The sequence below is a fragment of the Sturnira hondurensis genome, unplaced genomic scaffold (assembly GCF_014824575.4).
Source record: "Sturnira hondurensis isolate 20B ecotype Veracruz unplaced genomic scaffold, ASM1482457v3 Scaffold0022215, whole genome shotgun sequence".
Classification (NCBI taxonomy): Eukaryota; Metazoa; Chordata; class Mammalia; order Chiroptera; family Phyllostomidae; genus Sturnira; species Sturnira hondurensis.
In genome coordinates, this window is record NW_028094846.1 from 4,145,193 (window position 1) to 4,171,069 (window position 25,877).

The 25,877-nt window shown below is 45.3% G+C and overlaps 1 long non-coding RNA gene across 1 annotated transcript in view; it reads right to left on the bottom strand.

The window, feature by feature from the left end:
* Positions 1-6,261: 6,261 nt before the first annotated feature.
* Positions 6,262-25,877, bottom strand: part of LOC118979206 (uncharacterized) — a 33,445-nt gene continuing 13,829 nt past the window's right edge. Inside the window, exons 2-3 of the long non-coding RNA XR_005064863.1 lie at positions 23,181-23,279; positions 6,262-6,733 (exon numbers count right to left, since the gene is read on the bottom strand). This is a non-coding gene — a long non-coding RNA (uncharacterized LOC118979206). The remainder of the gene's footprint in view (positions 6,734-23,180; positions 23,280-25,877) is intronic.

A 25,877-nucleotide genomic window follows, 5' to 3' on the forward strand; every position in this document is an offset into this window, starting at 1 on the left:
TTACCAAGAGTCTTCTCCATCTGCAAGACAGAGCGAGGAAGGGTACAGTGGGTGACTGACAGATGTGGGGGTCCTGCAGGTTTCCGGGGACTGCCCTCCCCCCGGCTGCAGGCTCAGCAGCCTTTCCTTTTCAATCTTAAAAAAAATTCTACCAGCCTAGTGGCAAACACAGAAAAAGAGATCAGCCAGAACAGAAAATCAAAAGTCAGAGGTGGCCTGCGAATGGCTCGCCAACGCTGAGGGTCCCTGGGCCATGGCGAGCACCCGGTTTCCCCACTGTTCCCAAACTCCAGGGTCCCAGCACCACATCACACTTTCCGCAACATCTGCATACCATTTGTACCTCGTTTCCTTACTATTTTTCTTTAGCTCAGTCCATTTCTTAACTTAGCCCTGTCCCGAACAACAATAAACGTGAAATTATTGACTGATGTGCAGATTCGATCTCCCCGGGGCACATCTGCGTAACCATTACCCAGATCGTAACACACTGGTACGTAACCATGACACCGAACAAATGCACCATCTGGAGTCACCTCGACTCCTGCCAGACTGCCCTTTGGGAAAGACTCGCGAAGCTCATGTCCACTGAGTTTACCGACAAAGCCTGAAGGAAAGCCATCTTGTCTTCATGGCGTGAAGGGAACAGACCCAGGCAGTCGGACACACTGGGGACATCCCCCCCCAGCAGTGCCCCCAGTTTGGTTTAATGCTCTACTATAACCTTGATAACTTTCAATAATTGTCGGACAGAGGTCCCATGCTTTCATTTTGCACCAGGTGCTGCGAGTTATACGTCCTGAAGGGGAAAGGAGCATGATAGGGTTGGCGTCTAGACAGGGCGGCGTTGTCACCCTGAAGTTTGTTTTTCATTAACCACTTTTCGAAGTGAGTTGTTAAGCAGTTATTATTAGCAAAGCCACCACCCTAGGCCTATGTAAGACATTCATGGAAGAGAAAAACGTGTTAGACGTTTATCTTTCGTTGGAGCTGGTAGCCAGGTTGGAGAGTTAAGGTGATGTCCGTTCCTTTCGGTGTTCCATCATTAAGAGCGACCCCGTACAGCGTGGGTAATAACTGTAACAGCAGTTTAGAGAAGAATGGCATCTGAGGTAGCAACTGCAGAGAACGTGAAGGGGAAAGATTTGAGCCATGTAATGTCTTGTTTTAGAAACGTTTATGTTAAGTCTCCCCTGTAAAGCCCCTTACACGCTAGTCCTGACACCTCTCCCCAGCTTCCTCATTAATGGGTCTCCCAAATACAAACCTAAAATTCAAGGTCAAGAGTATCGGTGGAGGCTCACGGACAGTGAGTGTATTTACATAGTTACAAGTTATGAAACAAGGTAACAAGGTGTCAAATAAGACATGTGGTAACAATCTTATGCTGACCATCCTATCTGTAGAATCATCTGCAAGGCTGGGTTCTAATTTCGCCTTCCTGGGCCCCTGGCAATTCCACTCTTGCTCATGGTGGACTGGGGATGGCCAGCTCCACCCCTTCCCTTTCCATACCCAGCTCCAGCCAGTGTGTGAGGGGCCTCAGACACTGAGTGGTGCACGGACTCCAGCTCACACATTCAAGCTTGTTCATCACTCTCAACTCTGCGGAGGTGAAGCTCACCTCAGTAGCATAATCTAGCTTTGGAAGATGAATTTCAGGGCAAAAACTGTATAGGTCCTCAAGCATCATTTGGGGGCTGTTTGGGGAAGGCATTCTGGATCCTAGGAAACCAGACTGTGGTCTGCAAAGGGAAGGAGCGGCCGGGGGGTGGGAGGCGAGGGGCTCCGGGTAAGCATGTCCTCCTGCTCCTCCTGCCCATGGACCTCCTGTTTCGTGGAAGGTGTGTAGTTGCAAGAGGGCTGGAGCCTGGCCCTGTAACGCCCGGGCCTTCAAGCAGATGCACCCCATGTTTACCACCTCTTCCGTCTCCCTTTCCTAGAGGGTGTTTTTAAGTCTCTGTCTCTCTGTACATCACTGCCGGACCTTCCTCCTCACCTGGAACACTCCCTGCTCCTCTGTTTAGCAACACATGACCTTGTTCAAATGTCACCCCATCTTTGAAGATCTGCAAGCTCTCTTAGGCACAACTAGCTCGTTTCTGCTTTGCATTCCTGTGGCATTTTGTTTATGCCTCTGTGACAGCCGTTACTGCCTTGTATTGGGATCACTGTCTTCCCCCTCCCTGGCCTGGGAGTGCTTTGTGCACACTTGGTCTCTTGTACCGACAGAGCGCCTGGTGACATGGGCACGCCCTCCTACAAACACGACTACTGAGGAATGAATGAAGGAGATCACTCTCACGGCCCGTGCCATACCACCTAAATGTTTATTCATCTCGGAGCACTGCCGGTCTCCAAGAGCCACGTAGACATCGACATCTGCGAGGCGCCATCCTGGTGAAAACTGGAAACAGTCAGCCAGATGTTCAGCGTCACGTGGCCGAAACCCCAGATGACTGACTGAATGTTTCAGCTTTCATTGGAATGATTGGCGTTGTGCATACACGGCCTTGTGTTATTGGCCCTTGGACCCCCACCACAGTGGGCTCGAAAGTGCTTCTTGCAGACTCAAATGCTCAGCAGAGCTGCTAATGGGACGCAGCGTCCTTCCTCATGTGCTACTCCTGGGAGAGCTGACAAGTTCGGTGCCAAAGGTGACTTCAGTGCATCAGTCTTCATTGTCATTAGCAACTAGCATTTATCAGGCACTCACATGTGCAAAGCACATTTTCAAGTGAAAGACATCATGACGAACGTTAGCGGACGAGAGTTTTCTTTTAAGCCATGGAATCAACTTGCCTGCCGCCTACGAAGCTATTTTTTTTCCATGAGAATTCTGTCTAAAGGAAGTTCAAAGCATGTACAACATTTCGATTATTAAAATCTCACTCACTTCATGGAAGTCTGTTTCCCTAATTTCCCACCCCGTTATGTCTTCGTCTTTGATCCCAAACTCTATTTATTGAATGTGCATTTGTTCGTTATTTGAGATACTGTGAGTTTTGTTTGTACCTTCCGCCTGTTAGTGTGGGACAGCTGAGGGAGAGCTGAGGGACACTGACGATCCCCCGGTTCCACCTTCTCTCTGTCACTCAGTGAACTTAGGAAAACCATGCAACCTCTCAGCAGCTCAGTTTCCTGATCTGCAATTAGCAACACCTTCCTTACACAGTTGCTGGAAGGATGCATGAGACACCCTTGGAAAACTACAGTAAGTAAAACCAGAGATTAGGGGTCATTATTGTTCGCGCTGGTGCCAGGGACCAGCTCTCTTCACAAACAAGCAGAGATGGTACCCGAGCAATCGTCCTCTGGGTGTCCAGTTGTATCAACAAAATGGTATGCCAATAAAGCTTAATAAACAGTAATGATTGTGGTGGGCAGGAAACAGGGGTCAGCTTTTGAGCCCACATGGGAAATTCAAGGCCTAAAATATTCCAGAGGTTTCCCAGGAGATGCCGGGACTTTTGATGCAAATTCGGAAACTCGGGGTGCTCCTTTTACTGCAGCCTCCCCAGGGGCTGTCCTGCTGTATGGGGTTATCAAGTGAGACCTCATTTTCCATGTGCTGTTATGGGGCCCCAACGAGGGAAGAGCTGAGAGCACCTGAAAGCAGCTCAGCCATGCGTCCACACGGTGTTACCCGGCCTGGCCACAGGGGGGCGCTATGCCATGGCCACCGGCCAGGCATTGCCATCCTGTGGGATGCTGTGATAAAAGGCCAACAAGTACAGAACTGCCCCCTTTCCTTGAAGCAGTGACATGGGCAAATGTGCCCCAGTGGCTTTGTCTAACACACACAATGGGTCGGCCACTTCCCTCAACGTTTTGGGAAATTTCAGAACCTGGAGATTTTAGAGGCCCTGCTTTGAGGGAGAAAATAGGCACCTACAGAGAACTGACAGATACTCTCAGAAAAGACACCCCTCAGACTGGAACCAGACTGGGAAGGTCAGATGGCTCAAAGAAGCAGATGTTTGGGCTGCACAACAATACCACACAGTGGCTCTGGAGAGAACTGCAGGAGCTTCTGAGTGTCCGAACCCGTTCCCTGCACCCCAGGGCAGTGCCTTGCTCCTGGCTTTGAGAGTTTCACAGAAGCGGGTGTCAGGAAAGCTGAAAATGTGCTGAATAGCAGAAATGGCTTCTTCAATATTTCAAAGAAATACGCCGCGCGATTATATTTTATGGAGCCTTCTCTGGTGGTCCTCAGGTGGGCAGCAGCTCCCCGCACCAGGTGCAGGTGGGAATTGTCCACTTGTCTTCCTCGCCTGGTGCTGGAGGGTCCGCTGCGAACAGAGCTGTGTCCTGCAGCCCTGGCTGGCGCGCTGGTGCAGTGGAGAGAGCCCCCAGGAGACACCAGCCTGCTTCAAGGTCAACTGCGTGACCTTAGGGAAATTACATGCAGTGGGCCCCATATTCATGGGGGTCCGTTCCAAGACCCCCAGTGGATGCCTGAAACCACAGACAGCACCCAAACCCTATAGATACTATATTTTTTCCTACACAGACAGACCTTTACCTTTATACATTTCGTACTGTAAAAGATCAACAAGAATAAGAAAAATTATAACAAAATACTCTAATAAAAGTTATATGACTGTAGACTCTCTCCCTCTTTTTCAAAACATCCGGTATTTTCCATTTAATGTTTCCAGACCACAGCTGACCGCGGGTAACTGAAACTTCACAGAGCAAATCCACGGATAAGGGGGACTGCTGTTCTTACAGACCCAACTTCCTAATCATAAAAGTGGGGATCAAAATAACTACTTCAAAGACTCATGGCCAGGAGGATAAGTTCGTGGGCGAACAGTGCCTAGTATATAGCAGATGCTTAATGTTTGCTGAATGTTTGCATCTGCAAACACCTGCTTGTATTTTTCATTTTGAAACCTATGATTGCAGTATTTTTTTTCACAAATTGCATTAAAAAGAAAGCATTAAAATAAAATTCTCCTTTTTATAGCCCTTTGTCCTTCTTCTTTCCTGTCCCCCCGTCAGGAAGATACCCCCTGTACTGTGTTTCCGCCACTGACCCAGCCTGTCTCTTTGACCTCTGATTTTGCCACATGTGACGATATGCTCCTAGATTTACAACTTAAAAATATTTTCTTAACCTGCACCTTCACCAAGAAGGTCCTCTGGGATCCAATCTGTACCCTCTTGCATTTCCACTTCCAAGCAGTCATGGCTGTTTTCCCCCAGCCAGAATGGAACCCCAATGCCAGAGCTATGCCAGCCACTGAGGGGTCAAGAGAAGCGGGTGCCAGGCTTGGAGGACCCACCGGCCTTTCCGCAGCTCTGATGCCAGGGGGGCGGGGCAGTGCTGGAGTCTGGGAAGTGAGTGCACATTCTGGGCGTGGTCAGAGCTGAGGGATAAACACACAAAGTGTGTACATAATTCATATACACATGCAGGTGAGTGCCTACTGGCTGGATCAGGAGGTGGGTCAGAGCCCGTGGGAATGGTTTGAAATTTAAGCAAGAAAGCAGTTTTTAGTTACTCCAGAGAGGAGAGTTATATAGTAACAATACCTTATGTATGTACTTATATAATACACTGCTATATTAATAATAGCATGCTAATTAAAACAGACACCTGGAGGAGCAGGGTTTGACACCTTTTAAACTCAGTTTTTGTTACCATCTGAGTTTAAAAATCTGTTAAAAACAATTTATTATTCTGAGCAGTCATGTCCCTCACTCTTGACTTACAGCAAATTACTCAGGCTCTGGCTATGTCTTCTTGCAGTGGCCAGTTTTATTTTAAAGAGTGTTGGCTCTACTTTCTACACAAAGGCAGGAAAGAAAGGGCGCTGGGTGAAAATGGGATGCCCAGCAACCCCCCGGACTGTGCCAGGTTAGAACTACTTTTGAGCTCTGTGATTTTCATCTAGCTCTGGGTGATTTCATTTAGCTCTGTGCCTCTGTCTGTGGGTTCTCCTGTCTGTAGGGCTATTCTTCACATCTCTATCAGAACGTTTGACTCCATATGCCACTTACTCAATAGAGCCTTTTTCGAAGTTCACCCTTCTTTTGGTGATGTTTGTACTGTGTCTTTATCATTAACTACTTGATCGTATAATTCTTAGTAATGAAACCATTATTAATGGCTTATTATCGGTCCCACTGGACTATAAACTCCTTTAGGGCACAGATCACGTCTTAGGTATCTTCCCAGAAGTGAACGATGCATTCCATCCTTGTAAGCACCTGTTATGGTTTTTTTTTAATTTTTAAAAATTGATTCCAGAGAGAGGGAAGGAAAAGAGAAAGACAAGGAGAGAAACACTGACACGAGAGAGAAACACTGACCAGTTGCCTTCTGCATGCGCTCCAACTGGAGACCCAACCCACAACCTGTTATGTTTTTTAACGCTCAATAAATATTTGCTGACTAAAAACATACACACAAGAATGGCTGAAGGCTCTCTATGAGCAAGGCACCATAATGAATGCTGTGTGAATAATAAAAAAGAAGTATATGCTCGATAAAACTGGATTTGTTCACGTGTTCTTACTTCAAAGTGTTTCCCTGCCTCACTGGAAATTGCTGGCAGAGTCAAAGCAAATGGAGCTTGACATCTCAGCTAAGTACCTGGAGCAGCTGCGGGGTGATGGACCGAGAACTCAACGGGGATCAGAGGCTCTGATTTCCAGGACGGCTCCGACGCTGGCTTTATGACTTCGGCCACCTTGAAACTTCTCCGACCATCAGCATCCTTGTCTGTAAAAGGAGGCATTTAGATTATGTGGTCTTTCGGGTCCCCTCCAATGTTAACACTTCCTGATTCCAAAACGCTCTGATATCATCAGAGTTGCCAACAGACTCCCAGCTGAGGGGCGCCGAGGAGAGCCGCGTGTGAGTTTCTGGATGGCTAGAACCCTTAACTGGACAATATAATGGTTCACAAGCGAGACTGACAAATTACGATCCTTTTTTTCCGTTGTCTAAGGCCAGATGATTGGTTCTGCAAATTATGCACTGTTCTCAGCTCAAAGTCCCAACAAGTTTTATGCCCAGCTGTGGTTCTGAGGGCAGCAATAAACACATATTTTCTTCACTTTAAATGGAAACTATGTGCCCGGCGCTGGTGTAGAGGGCATGAGGAAACACACTTCTTCTTCAATCTAGATGAAAACTATGACACACTTCAGCTTAAGCTTCTACCAACGTGCGGGGGATCACTTCTGGAACCATGAGAAACAGCAGAAAGAAAATAATAACTCTGCACAACTTCAAGAAAATTGGAATTGATATTTGTTGCAGAGCCTGGAGACTTGCCTCTTGGCAGAAGTTGATTTTTTCCCAGTTGGTCTCAAAAGCCTAATGATATAATACAACAGCTGGCCTTATAATTCCTAATAGTCCGCATTTGCCCCTGGTGTTTGAGTGACCATGACAGGATCAGCCACACCCCAGAGGACAGCCTTGTTCTTTTTTAAAAGTCACGCGTTGTCTTGTGCATACATGCCCATGACTAAGAAGCTGGGATCAACAGGCATGACACATAGAGCAAATAAAAAAAGGCAGGCTTTATTCGCTCAGAGCAAAAACTGTGTTTCAGAATCCAACTCCTTCATCCACGACTGAGTGTGCCTTTTTTTCCACTGCCACAAGAGGAGGAGTTGGTGTGGTGGAAAAACTGTGGTCTTTGAAGGCAGGTGGCTCTAGGCTTCACCTAGCTTCTCAAATTCACTAGCCAAGCGACCGTATAGAATTTACTTCATCTGTTTGTTCGTCTGTAAGATGGGAATATATTCCCATCACGTGATGTTGTGACATGGGTGTTTTGGTAGGTAGGGCACGTAGGTGGCACATATGTTCCCAGGGTGATTGTCCAAGTTCCGTGCTGTGTACCAGCAGTGAGGGTTGCTGTCTCCAGCGACTCAAAGGCGTCGTGTTAGAGTGGAGGGTAGAATGTCAGTCGTTGGTACAGGAAAGCTAAGCAGCACTGCTAAGAAACTGTCACCTGTAGGCAGAGGGTCGTGGTCCAGGGCACCTTGGGAGGGAGACTCGCAGGGCTGGCTTCGTGGGTGTGCTTCCTGTGCAGGTGCGGAGGGCCCCATGCTTGGTTTAATGCTTGCTGTCGGCACCCTGAAAGTCTTAATCATGTTTTTAACGAGGGGCCCTGCCTTTTCATTTTGCACTGGTGCCTGCAAATTATGTAGTCAGTGCTGGGCTTAGGGAGGAAACCCGGTGCTGTATGCGTGCTTACTCAGATCTACAGAAAAGCATGTGGAGGTAAGATGCCACCTTCCAGAAAGTATTAGCATTTGTGCTTTTGGTTTCAAAGGACACAGATAATTCTGAGTGGTTTTATAGACACTAAATGGCATAGGTTCCACATTTACATATGTAAACATACCAAAGATCAAAAGATAAATCAAAGAATGGCAAGAGCATTCACACAATAAATTTAGTGAAAAATGAAATAAAAGCTCTCCCCCTGGCTGGTGTAGCTCAGTGGATTGAGCACGGGCCTGCGAACCAGAGGATCGCAGTTCGATTCCCAGTCAGGGCACATGCCTGGGTTGCAGGCTGGTTCCCTGCAGGCCAACTCCCAGCAGGGGACACACGAAAGGCAACCATACATTGATGTTTCCCTCTCTCCTTCCCCTCTAAAGATAAATAAGTAAATAAAATCTTTAAAAAAAAAAGAAATAAAAGCTGTCAAACCAAAAGCATTTCTCACCTAGGCTGCCTGGGTTTGAATCCTAGCTCCACTCACTAACTGTGAGCTTTGGGGAAGCTGCTAAATGTGTCCGTGCCTCAGACTATCACTTACCAAATGGTATGGCAGCACTCTCGTGGGGCTGTCATGAGGACCCAGGAACTTATTACATGTCAGGTGCTGAGAGTACTGATCGAAACAGTGTTCACAAATCATTACCTACCATTATCATCCAAAAAGAAGAACTTAGCGAAGCGCCACTTTCACTTCAAAGTAACATCTACCTGCAACTTCACAGGGTTTGAAAAACTTTCAGTCCAAATAATAAAGATAGTTTTTAAGTTTTTGACACTTTGAGTTTTTAATAGATGAAGGGAAGTACCAATAGACAGCGAAAGAACTAGGAGTAAACTTTGAAGGATCAGTTATTCAACCGTACATGTATGCATGCATTCATTTATTCATTTAACAGTCACTCATTCACTGAGTACTTGTCACATGTCAAGTTCTGTGCTACAGGCGCTAAGAAATCGGTGAAGCTGTCACGTTCCTCCAATAACTAATCATGTAACAGCGTATGAATAAAACCTATGAGGGGATAAATACCAGGTACAGTGGAATCAAGATGAAAAGCTCCTAAGTCATTTTTGATACACAGGGAATCAGAAAGGGCTTTAATGACAAGGGAAGACCTAAGACGAGATCTAAAAGGCCCTGAGGAGTGAACCATGTGAAAAAGGAAGGACAACATGAACAACGTCATGGAACTGTTCATAACAACTGCACAAGGTTCACTAAGGCTGGAACAGAGAGTGTGCAGCAGGAGAGTAGTAAATCAGAGAGGGGCTGAACTGTCGACTTTGCAAGTCCCATGCAGGAGGTCGGACCTTATCCTGAAGGCATGTTGAGTCATTAAAAGTGTTAGCAGTTAAGGGACCTGAGTCAGCCCTGGTTTAGAAAATCTGCTCTGACTACAGTACAAGTGCCTGGAAGAGGGAAGCTGTTGTAGGCAGGAAGATAAAAGGCTGTATCACAATCCAGGTGAGTAATTTTAATGCGTGGACCATGTCAACAGACACCAAAGAGGAAGAATCCTAAGGGCGTTGAGGAAGGGAGGGGCAGAAGAGATGGGAATGACTGCTCACCGGCTTTGGGCTTTGATAGTGGTATGGTTGCTGATAAATCATGGAGAGCAGTGCTTAAGAGGACGAGTCGGGCTGGGAAGGGTGAAGGCTTAGAGTGATGAATTTAGATGGGACTTGATGAGTTTCAGGGGTCTTTGAAACATAAAATGGACATGTTCAATAGGCAGGTAGGTAAATGACTGGAGATTTGGGTAAGAGATCTTGGTTTGGGAAACTTTTTGAGAATCATTAGCACAGACACGAAAAGTGAAGCTATAAAAGAAAGGGGACATGTTCAGAGTGATAGATTACAAGACCCAGAAGGAAAAACATAGGAAGTAACCTCCTTAACATGCGTCTTGACAATGACTTTTTGCATTTGACAACAAAAGCAAAGGCAACGAAAGCAAAACAAACAAGCGGGACTACGTCAAACTCAAACAATTCTGCACAGCAAAAGAAACCATCAACAATACGAAAAAGCAGCCTATGGAAGAACATACGGGCAAATCACATATTTGATAAGGGGTTAATATCCAAAATATATGTGGAACTCATACAACTCAATAGCAAAAACCCAAATACCCCAATTTAAACATGGGCAAAGTACCTGAATAGGTATTTTTCTAAAGAAGACATCCAAATGGCCAACAAGTCCCTGACAGTGTGCTTCACATCACTAATTACCAGGGAGATGCAAATCCAAACCACAACAAGATGTCACTGTACATGTGTTAAGAAGACTATTATCTAAAGACAGAAGATGACGAGCGCTGCAGAGAACACGGAGAAAGGAGCCCCGGTGCACTGCTGGTGGGAATAAAAATGGGTGCAGCTACTGCGGAAAACAGTACGGAGGTACCTCAAGAAACTAAAACTAGAACTGCCCTATGACCCAGCCATCCAGTTCAGGGTGTAACTCCAAAGGAAACACAACCACCACCTGGGAGGGAGCTGTAGTCCCATTTTGTTGCAGTATTACTTGTAATAGCCAAGGCATAAAAGCAACATAAATGTCCAACAACAGATGAAAGAATTAAAAAATGTGGTATATAGGTATACAATGGAATATTATTCGGTCTTAAAAAAGAAAAAACCTTGTCACGATGAATCTGGAGGGTATTATGCTAAGTAAAATAAGCTAGAGAAAAACAAATACTGCATGGCACCACTTTTGTGGAATCCAAAAATAAAAAAAGTCCAGTAGAAACAGAGTGGAATGGTTATTGCTAGGGGCTTGGTGGTGGGAAAATAGGCTCTGGTAAGAAGGTAAAAACATTCAGGTATAAAATGAATAAGGAGTGAAAATTTAATATATGGCATTGTGACTGTAGATGATGCTGTGTTGTGTAATGAAAATTGGCTAAGAGAGGAGAACTGGTGTGTTCACCAAAAACACATCGGTAGACAAGGCGATGGACATGCGAAGGGTTTGATCATGGGAACCTCTCATAATGCATTCGTACGTGAAATCATCAAGCTGTACACTTTACATAGCTTACAATTTTGTCGGTCAATTATACAGTAGTGAAGCTAAGAGAGAAAAGCAATTTCCACACAGAGCCAAATGATCTCCCATATTTAACTTCCTATTTGTAATAATAAAAAAACAACTTCATGATGGAAAGTGCTGATTTTTACCATCTCAACCAAGGGCTCAGATTCAGCATCACCAATAGGGAGACACCTGGATTTCATGTGCCGCCTCGTGTAATGTGATGTTTTGGGCGCAATATTCCCTACAGAATTTTCTTACTGAACATGTTCAACCTGAAGCGAATTATTTCTTTGAACCCAACTTCCAGTTTATAGGAATACAAGAAATAAAAGCAGCAAGACGATTGTCATCCACATGGAAGGGCACAGTCAGGCAAATTCAGATTGTAGTTTTACAAGACAATTAGCCCGATCTCTTTGAAATTCGGTATTATTTCACAGAAAGCGGGTATGGGGATTGTTCTCAATTAATGGAGACTAAAAAAAGACGCAAGACCAGTTGGAGTTTTGTTCTTTACAAAAAACAGCAGATGAAGGTATTTGACAATGTGAGAATATTTAAATAGGGACTGGCATGAAGTTATATCAAAATGTATGGTTAATTGGTCTAGGGCGATAACGGCATCATGGCTACAAAGGAAAATGGCCTTCTTTTTAAGAGATGCAGGGATGTCTTCATTTTCAGGAATGTCCCAACGTCTGCTTCTTCCTTTCAAATGGCCAAATGTCAGCAGTTGTCCCAGCAAGATGTTGCGTTCACGAAATGTATTATATTATTCTTTCAACCTATTTGGCACATTTAAAAATTTTCATAACCCACTATTTGGTATAGGAGGTAACATATCCTACTTAACAGTTTATTGTCTAGAAAGTTGTCCTAAGAAATGAGTGATAAATAGTAACAAAAACTTCATCAAAATGTTCCTGGTGAAACAACATCAGTGTACAACAATTATAAATACAGATAAATAATCTCCGTATCCTCAGATGTAAAAAAAATAATTTTAACAGGTTATTTTGGCAGGTTGATTCATTCATTTACATAAAACAACAAATGGCAAAGAATAGCTAGTTTGGGTTTTAAAAAGGAAGAAAATACTTGAGGCTCTAAATATGAGATCAGAAAGTTCTTCTGAAGCTAAAAAGGTATGGTGTATGGATGGACTTACTGAAAGAACAAATCAGGCAGCTCACAAAATGGCATGTACAGAAGTAATTTGGGTACTTGATAACATGGGGAAGGAGAAACTGTCATCATACATGGAACTTGGACAGCTATAATTCATACAAGAGAAAAAATAAAATTACAGTGGAACCTCGGTCCTCAAACTGAATTCATTCCAGACGGCATCCAAGAAGCGATTTGTTTGAAAACTGAATCACACTCATGACTCAGTATTCTCTCCTTTGTTGGGCACCTGAGAGACTCAGGACTGTCATACAGGTATCGGCACGAAAGGGTTGTCGGGGTGACAGCTGAAGTTTTGTTCAACAGCTGAGATACTTTTTCCATGAACAACTTGGTCAGGAACTGAACTGCTAGAGGTAGAGATGCGTGACCTGAGATTTGACGGAATAGCCCTCACCATACACAAGGTCAAATGATGACCTTTCCACAAGGAAAGCAGAGGACAAAGGTTAAGGAGAACAGATACAGAGTAGGAGCTGAGAAGCATATTTATTTAATGGAGAGAGGATGACGAATAGCACTTTCCTATTTTTTAAAACTACTTCACAGTAATGTAACACTTTGTACCTTACAGGGGCTTAAATGACCATTTTTCAACCAGGTCTGTGCCAATAGGTAGTTGTTTGGATTATTAGAAAAGGCTTGATCGACGGAAGTTAGTAGGTCACTTAGAGATCTTATCACTCAACTATTGACTCTTGAAAATCTCTACACCTATAAAATAAAAATACTATTCAATCTGGGGAAGAATGGTGTTTTAAAAAAGGAACCATAAGAAAAAAACTTAGAAAAAATATAGGAACTCTCTGGGAACAGATAAGTCTTTTAAAGAATGAAGGCAACAGAACGTCCCTGCCGATGGGAACAGGAACGCAAGGGCACTGCCCATATTTGGGCGACTCGGAGCTAGGGATGGTGTAGCTGTTCGCGAGGTGGCAAGGCCTTCGGTGCCCAAGACAATCAATTCCCCTTTAAAATCTTATAAGAGCACATCCCCCACCCCCTCCTCCGTACACCCAGGCAAGAACAGTGCCAGACATTTCATCCTACAAAGATTTATTCCCAATTTAAATCTTGGAAACTGCACACAGGCATAATTATTTTGGTCAATCAGGAGAAAGCTTACTGTGTTTCAAAACAAGTCATGCAAGGAAAGACTTAAGGAATTCCATTTTAGCCTGGAGATGTGAAATTGAAGCTCCCACTAAAGAATGCTTGGAGGCAATGTTTAGAGAAAGTCATGGCTTTGGCTAGACTCTTTCTGAGTGACTTATTCTGATGTCAGGTATGTGGTAAGGTTTGCAAGAATCTCATGCTTGGCACAACCTGGGTTCCCATGGTCTCGAATAACCATCTAGTCAGACATGGATTTTTATTTTCCCCGCATGTTTAGATTTCCTTCCACTGTTGGCTTGGTCACCATTATTCAACTTACACATTTAAAATGAACATTTATCTGTTGGTAAGCAAAGAAGACCACAAAGAATATTTTTTCTTTGTTTTTAACTTTTTGGTCAGAATATTTAGAACTAGGTGAATTCCAAGAGAAATAAAGATCTAAGCTAATGACTGTAGTTGCTGCTACAGGATTCAAGTCCTTGAGTATCATCTTGGACTGTAATTTTGAAATTAGTGATCATGTGGTGTCAAATAGTGTGCGAGCTTCTGCCAAGCAAAGCAAAACTCAGGGATAATGTAACAGTGAGGAGTGTCGCCAATCAAATGAATGAGCTCTGAGCAGTAAGGGACGCATTTGAAGCAGGAAATGTCACAGCTGGTAAATTTTCAAGAACACTGGTGAACTGATAAACTGTCAAGTGTGTGCGCCAGTCAGCACGGCTCGGTCTTGAAGACGAAGCTCAGCGCGGCTGCAACCCCTGACACAGCCTGAGGTCAGGTTGCAGAACCAAGTCAAACGCACCTATGGCTCTGGGAGGAGTGCTGGGAATACCTCCAGGCCAGGGGCGTGCGGCCATGGGAGCCTCACAGAGTGAATGAGCAAAGCAGAGCTGAAAAAGAGCGAGGTGGCTATCGCAGAAGCTCCTTCTCTCGAGCACAATGGAAAGCAGACTTCCTTGTATCCTGCTCCCCACCAAGGAATTGGAGTTGCGGAAACCACCCAGAGAGTACATTAGGTAGAGATTTAAGTCAACACCTGATCATCAGGGTGCTGCTGAGTTTTAGGGAAGAAATGGAGGCTTTCCAAAGAGGCCGTGCATCTGAGAGGTTTAAACACTAGGGCCCTCCACACCACAGAGACGTTGGTGATTGATGCAGAAGGCACAGAAAAACAGGAATGATTTGAAGGATTGGGCGCAGGGCTGAGGAAATGATGAGAGATTCAACTCTGCCTGGTTACAGCATCATTCAGGAGGGGTGTGGGTAATGGTGCACGAATGTTTCAAAGTTCCCGATGTCTGTGAAGGAGACTGATTTTGAGCTTTGAGAGCAGTCAGTTCAAGCTAATTATTAGGATAAACTTTCTGACAGTGTTATTTGTTTTCTTTGGGAGATAAACTGCTCCTAGTCTGGAGAAATGGGAAAGGCTAAGCCAAATGCCAGCTGAGAGAAACACATTTTACAATGGGATGGGGTGTGGAGTCTAACACACCATCAACAGCAGGCGTGTGACTCCGACGCCCGTGTTTACTTTGGGGCTGGTTTTCACACGAACCCCTGGGCATGATCGGGTTTAGGAGAAAGTCGGGTAAACTGTACAATGTCCTCTCTGAGTGAGGCCACAGATGCCAAGAGGGAGGAGTAGGTTCTTCTCTGACTCATCACGGGACGCTCCCCCAGGGAGGCAAGAGCTAGGAATGAACGTGGGTGAACATGGAAGGAAGCCACTAGGCACGAATAGCTTCTTTGGAGGCCCAAGGTTTGTGGTTGCTTGTGTTTTGGGGTGACTTTTTGGTGGCCACTTCCATCTGGCACCTCGATCTCCAAATTTCACGGGAATACCACATGTTTCTTGTTAGCACCTTATTTTTAGATCTGCTTATCAGGTGGTGCTCCTAAGTAGCAACAGGCAGACTGCTGAGTATTTCTTGGATTTATTTGTCCCTAGTAGTAGTCACAGTCCAAGTCTTCAGAGTTCGTATCCACTGTGACATTTGTAGCGGCTTTGACTTTTTCCTTGATTCTGTGTGTTTAGGAATCTTGGGTTACCATTATTGCCTTACTTAGTGCGATATTTTTCTTACCTTCTTTGGGATCTTCCTTTAAGAGACAGACCTTTAATCCCTTTTCCATATTGTCCAAGCCCAACAATTCAGGGTCCCTGTAACAGTCTCATGTGTTTCCTCCTGAGGTTCCTTTTATGCACGTAAATCAGGTCAAAAGCAGCCTTGGTGCAACAGTGCCCAGAGTGCAAACTGGCCATTTAAAGAGTGACAAGTGCTTTAGGGAAGTAGGGAAACAGGAGATACGCCGTCTTCTTATACTGTGATATGGATAAAACGACACACCAGTAATACAAAACCGAGTTTCAAATAGACCGTGTCTGTTTAAGCCAACAAATACTTCTGGTTTGATTATATACGGGGTGGGGGCAAAAGGAGGTGTACAGTTGTCACTATGGAAAATAATGCAATAATAAATAAATAAATAAGTAACAAACTCTGTGTTTTGCATACTCACAACTGCAAACCTACTTTTGCCCCACCCTGTATGCAAGGCCCTGGATAAGAAAATTCAGAACATGTAAAGAGGGATGAAATATAAATCTGGGCATTAAAGAATTTCACATTTCACCGAGGGGGACTGGACATACAACATCTTCGATGTAAACTGGGGAGTGATGTGATCCTCTTGTGTCTTAGACTCAGGTAAAGGAATGACAAGGGAACAAATAACAGGTCACCCTTTCAAGGTCACCTTGGAGTCCCCGGCTTAGACGGGGGCAGCCCTCACCCACCAGAGCATGAATTCTGTAGCTTTCAGTGAAATAGAATCTTCTTCGTGGTCTCTTAATATTTTTCCATTCTTTTGATTTTACTCTCACGTTAATGAGAATGCTTTAGAAACAACCACTTCCATTTTCTTTTTCTTCGTCTTTGTTAGTTTCAGTCTGACGTTAACCACGGACCCCTGGAAATAGGCATCCTATCACCACTTCCATCTTAGTATATCCCAAACAAGATGTACCTTCTCCCCTGACGGCACCCACTCTCCTAGCCTTCACGGAACCTTCCAAATGCCTGCCGCCCAGGCTTCACACCTGTCATTATCTCTGAGTTTGTGTCTGGCACCAATGCCTGTTCATCACTCACTTACCCGACACATCGGCAGCCCCATTCAAGGGCCACCAGCTCTCCCTCCAAACACTGCGATGACCTTCTCTTTGGCTCACCCATCACTCATGCACCACACAGCAGCCAGAGCTGTCTTTTGAAAACATTACTAACACCAGGGCATTGCCTAATGCCCAGGGCCTTATCGTATTTAGAATAATTTATTCCTTGGACTTACAAGGGCCCAGCGACATAGCCCCTGCTCCGCCTCCAACTCCGTTTTCTGTTACCCCCTGCTCTGCATACTCAGCCCGCGGTGGCTTTCTTTCTGCTCTGCCCCCACACAAACTCGGTCCCTGCCAGAGCCATTGCATGGCCGTTCACTTGACCTGGAGCACTTGTCCAGACCCTCAGTTGGCTGACGTCGTCTGCCCTTCAGGTCTCGGCAGAGACGTTGTCATCTGCTCAGAGGAGGTGCCCCGATCGTCTTCCTCCCCTCCTGTTTTTATTGTTTTTACTGACATTCCCCTTCATAGCTTCCATCACTATCTGATACATTCTTTGTTTACATAAGCTCCAGGAGAGTTGGAACTTATCTCTCGTGTTCAGCGCTGCACCCTGAGGGCCGCCTACAGTACCTGAAAGAAACATCTCCCCGGAACCAAGCCCCACACTATGCACTGGGCACACCGACACGAACATGGCAAGATGTCTTCACCAGAAACAAATACATTACCCAGGGGTGGGGCTGCCTGATCCCTGAGCCGATGAACCCACTGTGCCTTCAGGCTGCTGCCATCTGACCCACTGTCCCTTTGGACTCACACCTCCCCACTCTGGAAACACATTACACATGTGTCTCGTTAGACCTGGCCAGGGAGTGGTTCTGTCTCTTTGACTTAGGTCCATGGAGGGCTGCTGCCAACATTTTGTGTTACTTCTATGTTTCGCCTTTTGTGCTTAATTACAAACCTTCTTATTATTGCTCTGTGTGTTTCCGTCTTGTCCTAACTAGACAAGCAGCGCTCTGCATTCTATTTATCTCACCTCGCCATGTTGCTCAATGTAGAATAAGTGTACCCGATACACTCTTTTTGGGTTGATTTTCAACATTATCTTTCTATAATGATTATGGCCACTAAAGACAACCATTGGGAAAAGGGGGAATTTTGTTTCTTAATCTGTTGCTTTCTTCCAGAAAATAAACAACAAAAACACTGTGGCTTGAGGGAAGCCGCCACTCACAACACAGCATTTACAAAGAGAGCCATGGCTGATTCTGGAGGACAGGGCCGAGGGCCTTTCTTCACTTCCCAGCAGCAAATAGGGTGAGAAGGCTAATAATGAAATTTTTTAAATAATCCCTTGAAATGAAAATACATCTCAAATTAACCTGTGCTTCATATATTTCTTTAGAGTAAGAATGGCTGAAATTTAATCCTCTATCATTTCCAATACACCCTGAGTGGCATAAATCCTAACCAGATATTAATTCATTTCTTTGAGGAAACTTTCTTCTTTATGTCTCATTTCCTGAACCCTACCCTGTAGTCCAGTTTGGAGCTATCCTGAGCACCGTTTTCAAAATTGATTTAATTGCAAATGTTGAAGACCACGTAAACTACAGAAACTTGTTACCCAAAACAATGTGTTCTTGCTCATAAAAGAGAAGATATATTGAATACAATTCACCTGATATGCTCAAATATATACTCAATGTATTACCTAACATGTTCAAAATATAATAATTAATAAATCAAGAGCAATGGCCACTTATTGAGGAAGCAATGCATTTTAGGGGCAGGATTAAAAGCTTTGCATGGTGACTCCTTTTCTACTGTTAACGACTCTACGGGGTAGTTCCTATCCCTATTTTATACATTAAAGAAGTGAGTCTTGGAGAGTTTAAGAAACCCGTCAAAGTACGTGAAAGAGGTAGGACCACACAGGGTTCTTTGTGCCTCCAATGTCTCCGCCTTCATGTCTTTGCTGTTTGAAAACGCACTGAGACTGATGGGAAGTACCCGAAAGCTCCTTGCATGGGCACTTTGGAATCCTCTGGCTGGGGAAATGGGTGGGGTGATCTCAATATGTTCTTTGCAGGGAAGTGAGGAGACTTTAGGGGGGAAAAATGCATCCTCGGGGAAGAAGGACCCAGGTATAATAAATTGGATCAAATGATAAAAACTTATTTTTTTAAAGGAGGAAAAATTCTAAACAGAGAGTGGTGTCCATCAGTAGAAAGTATCTGCCAAACGAATCTCCACTGAACTTTAGACCAGAAACTAAGCACAGCATAAAAACTGAAAGAGCTATTTACTGAAATTTTTACAGAGCTTTGCTGCACAAGAAAAAGCAGCTTTGGATCAAACACAGGAAAACACAAGAAAAGCAACCCCTCACTTTGCCACAGAGCTTCGGAGAACTTTGAAAACTGTGAGAACTTGGGCTTTTAAAAAAAAACGTATCAAAGGCCACAGGAGCACTTGGTGGCACCTGCAGGAGCTGTGGTGTGATGGCCAGTTGTGGTGACGCCAGTGCGGTGGGCACGCTCCTGGCTACGTGGGTGGCCGTGTTTCAGAAGAGAAGGGCAGGCAGTCCTCCCCAGCAGTGGACACTCTCCAAGCCACTGAGGGCCCACATAAAACAAAAAGGAGGCAGGCAGGTGACTGCTTTCTCTGCTTGGGCTGAGACCTCCCCTTCCTGCCCTCACAGCTTGGCACTCCTGGTTCTTGGACTGCTGGACTCGAGTGCCACGAAAATCCAATGGAGGAAGGGATAGTCTTTTCAATAACTGGACATCCACATGTGGAAAATAATGAACTTCAACTTGAGCCCCTCACCTTTCACAGAAATGACCTCAAATTGCTTCATAGATCTAAATGGAAAAAGTAAAACTTTCAGAAGAAAACATCTGTGCCCTGGGATTAGGGAAAAAATTATTTGACCTTACACTAAATGCATGATCCATTAAAACAAATTGATGATGAACTGGACTCTTCATCATGAAAAATACTTGCAGAAGACATGTAAAAAGGGTGATAACACAAACTATGGACTGTAAGGAAACATTTGCAAATCACATATTTAACAACGAAAATTGTATCTGAAATATATAAAGAACACTCAAAATTCAAGAGTCAAAACACAAACAACCCAGTTAAAAACGGATACATGGTTTGAACAATCACTTCATTAAAGAGGATACACTGATGTCAAAGAGGCACCGGAGAAAAGCTTTCACATCCTCAACCACCGGGTCAATGCAAATTAAAACGACGGCGAGCCAACACTAACTACACAGGTGGCAAGGGTGCAGAACAAATGAAGTTCATTGCTGCTGGGAATGCACATGGGGACAGCCCCTCGAACTGCTACTAATAGTCCAGCAATTAGTACAAAGTTGAACGAGCACCTCACATGGGACCTGACAATTTCACTCCTAGGTTTTTACTTTAGAGAAATGAAAACATGTTCACACAAAATAATGCTACACATGAAGGTCTGTAGCAGCTCTATTCATAATCACCCCCAAACGGGAAACAGTTCAACTGTTTTTTAACAGCTGAATGGATGGACAAACAGAGGCACACCCTGACGGGGGAACACTACTCAGCAATGAAAAGGAATAAACGAGTTGGATGAATCTCAAAGTCATGACGCTGATGCAAAGAAGCCGGTCTTGAAAGGCCCACAGTGTGTGATCCTACTGCTATGATGTTCTCGGAAAGGCAAGGGCACAGTGAGGGACAGATCAAGGGTTGCCTGGGAGAGGGAGTGGGTGCAGAGAGGTGTCCCACACAGAGTTATTCAGGAGGATGACACAGTTCTGTGTCCTGACTGCGGTGGGGGTCACGTGAACCCATGCACGTGTGAACACTGGTAGAAATGTTCATGGAAAAAGTCAGTTTTACCACATGCCAATAATTTAAAAACCGTGAGGGCTAGCACTGTCCCAGGCACACTGTATCACCCAATACTACCCTGTTTTTACTTTCTATTGCTACATCACCATCCTTCCCAAAAGCGATCCATGCCCACTTCTCCGACCTACTCCCTGAGAGTTGGCGTGCTGCTCCGTCTCACCGAACCGCTACCCAAAGGCACTCAGGCCCCCGAGTCTCCTGCACTGGAGGACTTCCCTGGTAGTTCCGGCCACTGCCCTGCCAGGTCTGGGCCCTCACAGCTCTTCCTGTTCCCTTCTTCTTGGCACTTCGTCTAACACTTCGATTGCACAAAAACTGTTTCAGGTGCGTGTATGGGTCTGTCATGGCCAGAAAGTTTTGTCCTCGAAAAGCATGCAGATAGAGGACAAACCCCAGACTTGCTGGAGCCAGAGTAATCAAAACGTTATGTTGAAAAAAAGAGCCAAAATTATTTCTATGAGTGTGAGACTTTCGGGAGAATAGCTTAGGACAAAAATACCAGTGTGCATGAAATTCCAGTTGTCTACAGAATGATTAATCACAAAATTTCATAGACGATATACAAACACATAGCCTCGTGTACACGTGTGCACACGCTCACACACGTGTGCACACGCTCACACACGTGTGTGTGTGTGTGTGTGTGTGTGCACAGGGACACACGTCTGCACCAAGCTTGTAATTCCCACTATCTGTTCAAAATGACTGGCTGCGATCACGGTGATGTGAGGCGGTAGTTTTCTTTTTTTTTTTAATTAAACATGCTCGTAAGCCTTCATTTTCCTCTCTCTCTTACACGCCCCTGGAGTTTGCTTTGGCCTGTCTTCCAATTTAATTATCTTGGTCGTCTGTATTTTTGCAATCAGGTTCTGGATGGGGCCAAGATATTTTGACACTGGTGAAGCTGCAAAATATTTTTACTCCGAACAGTCTATCTTTGGCCAGATTTGTCTGTGTGGTTTTCTCTGCCGGGGACTTCATTCCACACTCAGCCCATAAACGGTGATTGACAACCCACCACGTGCCAGGTACTGTGCTAGGTGTTGTGAGTAGAGAGATGAATCAGACGCATGTAGTCCCTGCCTTCGAGGGGCCCACGCGCTAGTGATTGTGAGCAGAAGAATGAGCCTATGCGTACAGGACGTGTGCACAGGGCTCTGCGAGTTATGGGCAATCCTAGGAGAGGTGTCTGACCCAGTCAGTGCAAGTCAGAGCCTTTCCTGAAGGGGGTGCTGCTGCACTGGGTTTTCAGAATAAGGAAGTCTGATACACCGAGGAAGGTGGGCAGGAAGTGAAAGAAGCAACAACGCGTGACAATGTGATGTCCACGAGCCTGGGATTCCGGTATCATCGTGACCTGATGTCTTAAGAGACACGGTTTCTCTCTGTGGACCCAGCAGAATGTGTCACCTGCATCTGTGGTTTGGCCTTTCCATACAATCCTCAGGAAGCAAAGTAACTGTTCTCCGGGGAGCCAGTTAGAGGCACAGGTCCTGGGGCCCGAGTCCCTGCGTTTGCTCTGGGTTTGAATTCCCCATGTGCGATGCCTCGCTTCTGCTCATCCTCTCTAGAAGCTTCGGTTTCTTCAGCTATAAGGTATGAGTACTACTCTCTACTTTACAAGGTCAGTGCCAGAGCGAAGAGAACCCATAGAGGCAAGAGCATGAAATGTTGTTAGACATCAATATAAATGCTGCCATATTATTAATATGTATGCCTGCCCGACTAAATTGTAAGTTCCTGAAAGTCAAAGCCAAGTTTAATGAAAAAAGGCCAAGAGTCTTTCACATAACATTTCATTTAATTCCTTCAGTAATTCTGTGACCTTGATGTTGATTTGCCCTTGTTTCAGATGGGAAGGCTGGGGCTCAGGGAGGCACCTGAAGGGTCTGAGGTTGCCGCCGAGTAAGTGGGAGAACCTGATCCCATGTCTCTGTCACCGTAATGACCCTGCCATTTCCATGACATAACGAAATAAGTAAAATATGCCACTCTGGGTCCTTGGGGGGGGGGGTTGTTTTTGTTCTGTTTCTTTGTTTCTTTCTTTGTTTGTTTAGTTACAAGCCAAAGAAACTGAGATTAGCTAACTTACACCAAAAGAAAATCACTGGAAGATCCCTGGTAGTCCTCGGATTAATGGAACGACCAGGGTGCAAGGTCTGGGAAGGGAAGCTGGGCAGGCGGATGATGCTGCCATGACCCCCAGCCTGGGACACTGGATTCTGCCTCTACTGCCCCCAAAGCAGATTCTGAACAGTCCCTGAGTCTTCCTGACAAAGCTATAGTTTTATGCCGTAAACATGGCTTACTCCCCCGTAAGTAGGGACCAGGGGAAATAGGTATCTGGCCTTGAGGAGCCAAACCTACATCATGCCAACTTCCCCAATTCAGGGACACCCAAAATCAACCCCTAACTAACAAACGTCCACTCCTTACCCAAGAGGGTTCCTTTTGGGAACCATGCTGATGTCCCCTGAGATCCAAAGCACTAAACAGACTTTCAGTCCAGGGGATGGTGAGCCCACCTTTACCTGTTCTGCCTGGATTCTGGGCCACGCTGCCAGCAGAAGGGCCAACAGGAAGGATTCAGGGGTCAAGTTCTGGGTATTTCTGTATGGACTTCTGGGGAACTGCGATGACAGAGCGAAAGCACAGGAGGAGTGAGGCTGGGCTTCCAGGTACAGAACAGATGGAAGGAAGAGCTCAGTGCAAGGCAAAGTGAGAAAGAAAAGGAAACTCAAATGTTAAACGTCCAGAGAAGGATCCCAATGAGGGTTAAGAAAACAAGGCTAGTTTTAGATAATGTTTGGAAATGAGAAAAACACAGTTAATGCCTGATAGTGTGGGAGACCCTGCTCTAGAGATCCTGGAAGGAACAACAGGGCTAGTTACAGGGAGAGCTCTGCGGGGGCACTGGAAAAGGCTTTGGGGTGCAGTGTCAGAAGGAGTTATTCTAAAAGGAAATTAAGAGTTCCCGTTTCCCTACCCTTGCCCCTGAAATTAAAAAGTTGTTTGGGACTCATGTTTTGCAGCAAGACTACGAATGTCTAAGTGGGTCACGTGAACACTAAGCCCATTCATTTTCCTCTGATGTGTGTGTAACGGGGTGTCCAGCCTCCCTCTGGACCCACAGCTCCATGGACAGACACACAGACTGGGAAGGGGAGAGAACAGGCATCCAGCTAGGCCTGGGGGTGCAGGATTTAATACAGGGTAGGCAAAAGTAGGTTTACAGTTGTGAGTACACAAAACAGAGTTTCTGTCTGTACTATTATTTATGAGTTATTGCACTCTTTTCCATGCGAACAACCACACACACACTTTTGGCCACCCCTGTATTAGTGGTTGGTGACGTTTTTATCCATTTCCTCCCTGGTGGGGCTGCAGTGGGATCAGAAGGTATAATCAGGGTTTTCCGTGTGTGAATTGGGAGAACTGCGAAAATCATTCGAACTGTATTTACTGGGGTTTCACATCATCAAGCCTTATTCTACATGCATTTATTGAGTCCTCGTATCAGTTTGTGGGGTGGGTGAATTACTGTCTCCATGACACAGAACAGGAACCTGAGGTGTGCAGGTTTGGGTAACTCGCCTGAGCTCACGCACAGAAAGCTAGAACTGTAGCTTGGCTTTGGCAGAACACTTCGGCAGTCAGCTGACGTCTGCTGCGAACACCAGAATACAGGCCCAAGTCCCTGGATCCTGGGGCCTGTGTTGTTTAACGGAGCAAGGCACCGGGAAGGGGTGCTCCGCAGCCCAACGAGGTCATTGAGGTCGGAGAGTCTGTCCTTCTGCTCCACCGTGTGTGTGGATGATACCTCATGTTCAAGAGCATAGCTGTAGCTCTTTCAGATACTCCATGGAGAAATTACCACGTTTGTTTAAAGAGGAGGATGATGTTCTCCATAAATATCCTTTTCGTTAGTGGGCAGTTCCCTCCCTCTAATGCCCCCATACTTTTCTCTGCACAGATTGTTGACTGGTGGTAAGCCACACATCTACGCCGAAGCCGAATCGCCTCCCGAGATTATGGAACTGCTGTGACTGGCTCACAGCAGCCATGGGTCGCTGCCTAGGGCTGCTGTAGGGCCCACATCCCTTAGTGAGAGAAAGAAGAGGGTTTGGGGGAGGGGGCGGTGCTGGCAGCAGGGAAGGCAAGCAAATCTGTCTACCACAGCAGACACGCTGTTCTAGAAACTAATTTAGTTCTAACACAACTGATAGAAATAGAGAATAGAGGAGGGAAGAGAAAAGATAAGCAAAAGTGAGGAGGGGTGGGGGAGGGAGGAAGGTAACATCAAGCAGTTACTATGTAAATCCTGTTAGCTACATTAACATACTTTACCATATATTCTTCATATGGTACTTACTGATATTATACCTATCTTCTGGAAGCTCTGTGAGGGCCTTCAAATCACATGGCCCCAAAGTGGTGAAGATTTGAATCCAAACTGATTGATCAGAAGTAGAGTCTTTTGTTCTTAAGGAAGGATGATGGGCAGTTAGACATTTTCAACGTAAGTATAAAGGAGGCTGATATCAAAGGAAGCTGCTACCTTCTGGAAAACTAGTCCAACGCCTCTTCACACGTCCAACCCTCTCAAAACCTCGGACCAAGCTCAGGCATTAATTCACAAACTCACTCACTGAACGCACAGCCTGCCCTCTGCGATCTCAGTTGATTCCCTGGTGTTAAAGTCAGAGGAAACGTCCCTGACCCTGTGCTGAATCCTCACCTCCATATCTCAGAGGCGCTGGTGATCGCAGACAGACCTGGTGGGAAAACAGGACTGGGAGCGGGGGGCACGGGGAGTGGGCGGAAGAAACACGGGCAGGAACGGAACAAGGAACTCCAAGAGGGGCTTCTAATATTTCATTGTTATTGAAAATTGCACTTCATAAAAAGTCTTGTTCGTTTAAAGCTCAAAGAGTGACAGAAAAATGGCTTTCAGACTTAGCTCTGCTGAGTGTATGACAAATCAAAAAAGATGGGACAAGGAGAAACTCCCAGCAAAACAAAACAGAAAATCCGTGTGTAGTATAAATAACACTTCATTAGCGCCGTAGGGCCTTACAGAACAGCCTCGGAAATTCCACAGAGTAATCGCCGACGCGGCGCAGCGGAGAATAATTTACTATCATTAGGGGTTTGTAATCCCTGCGATGGAAAGGGGAATGCGTGCACATAACTCTTTAACGACAGTAGACTCGTNGAGGCTGATATCA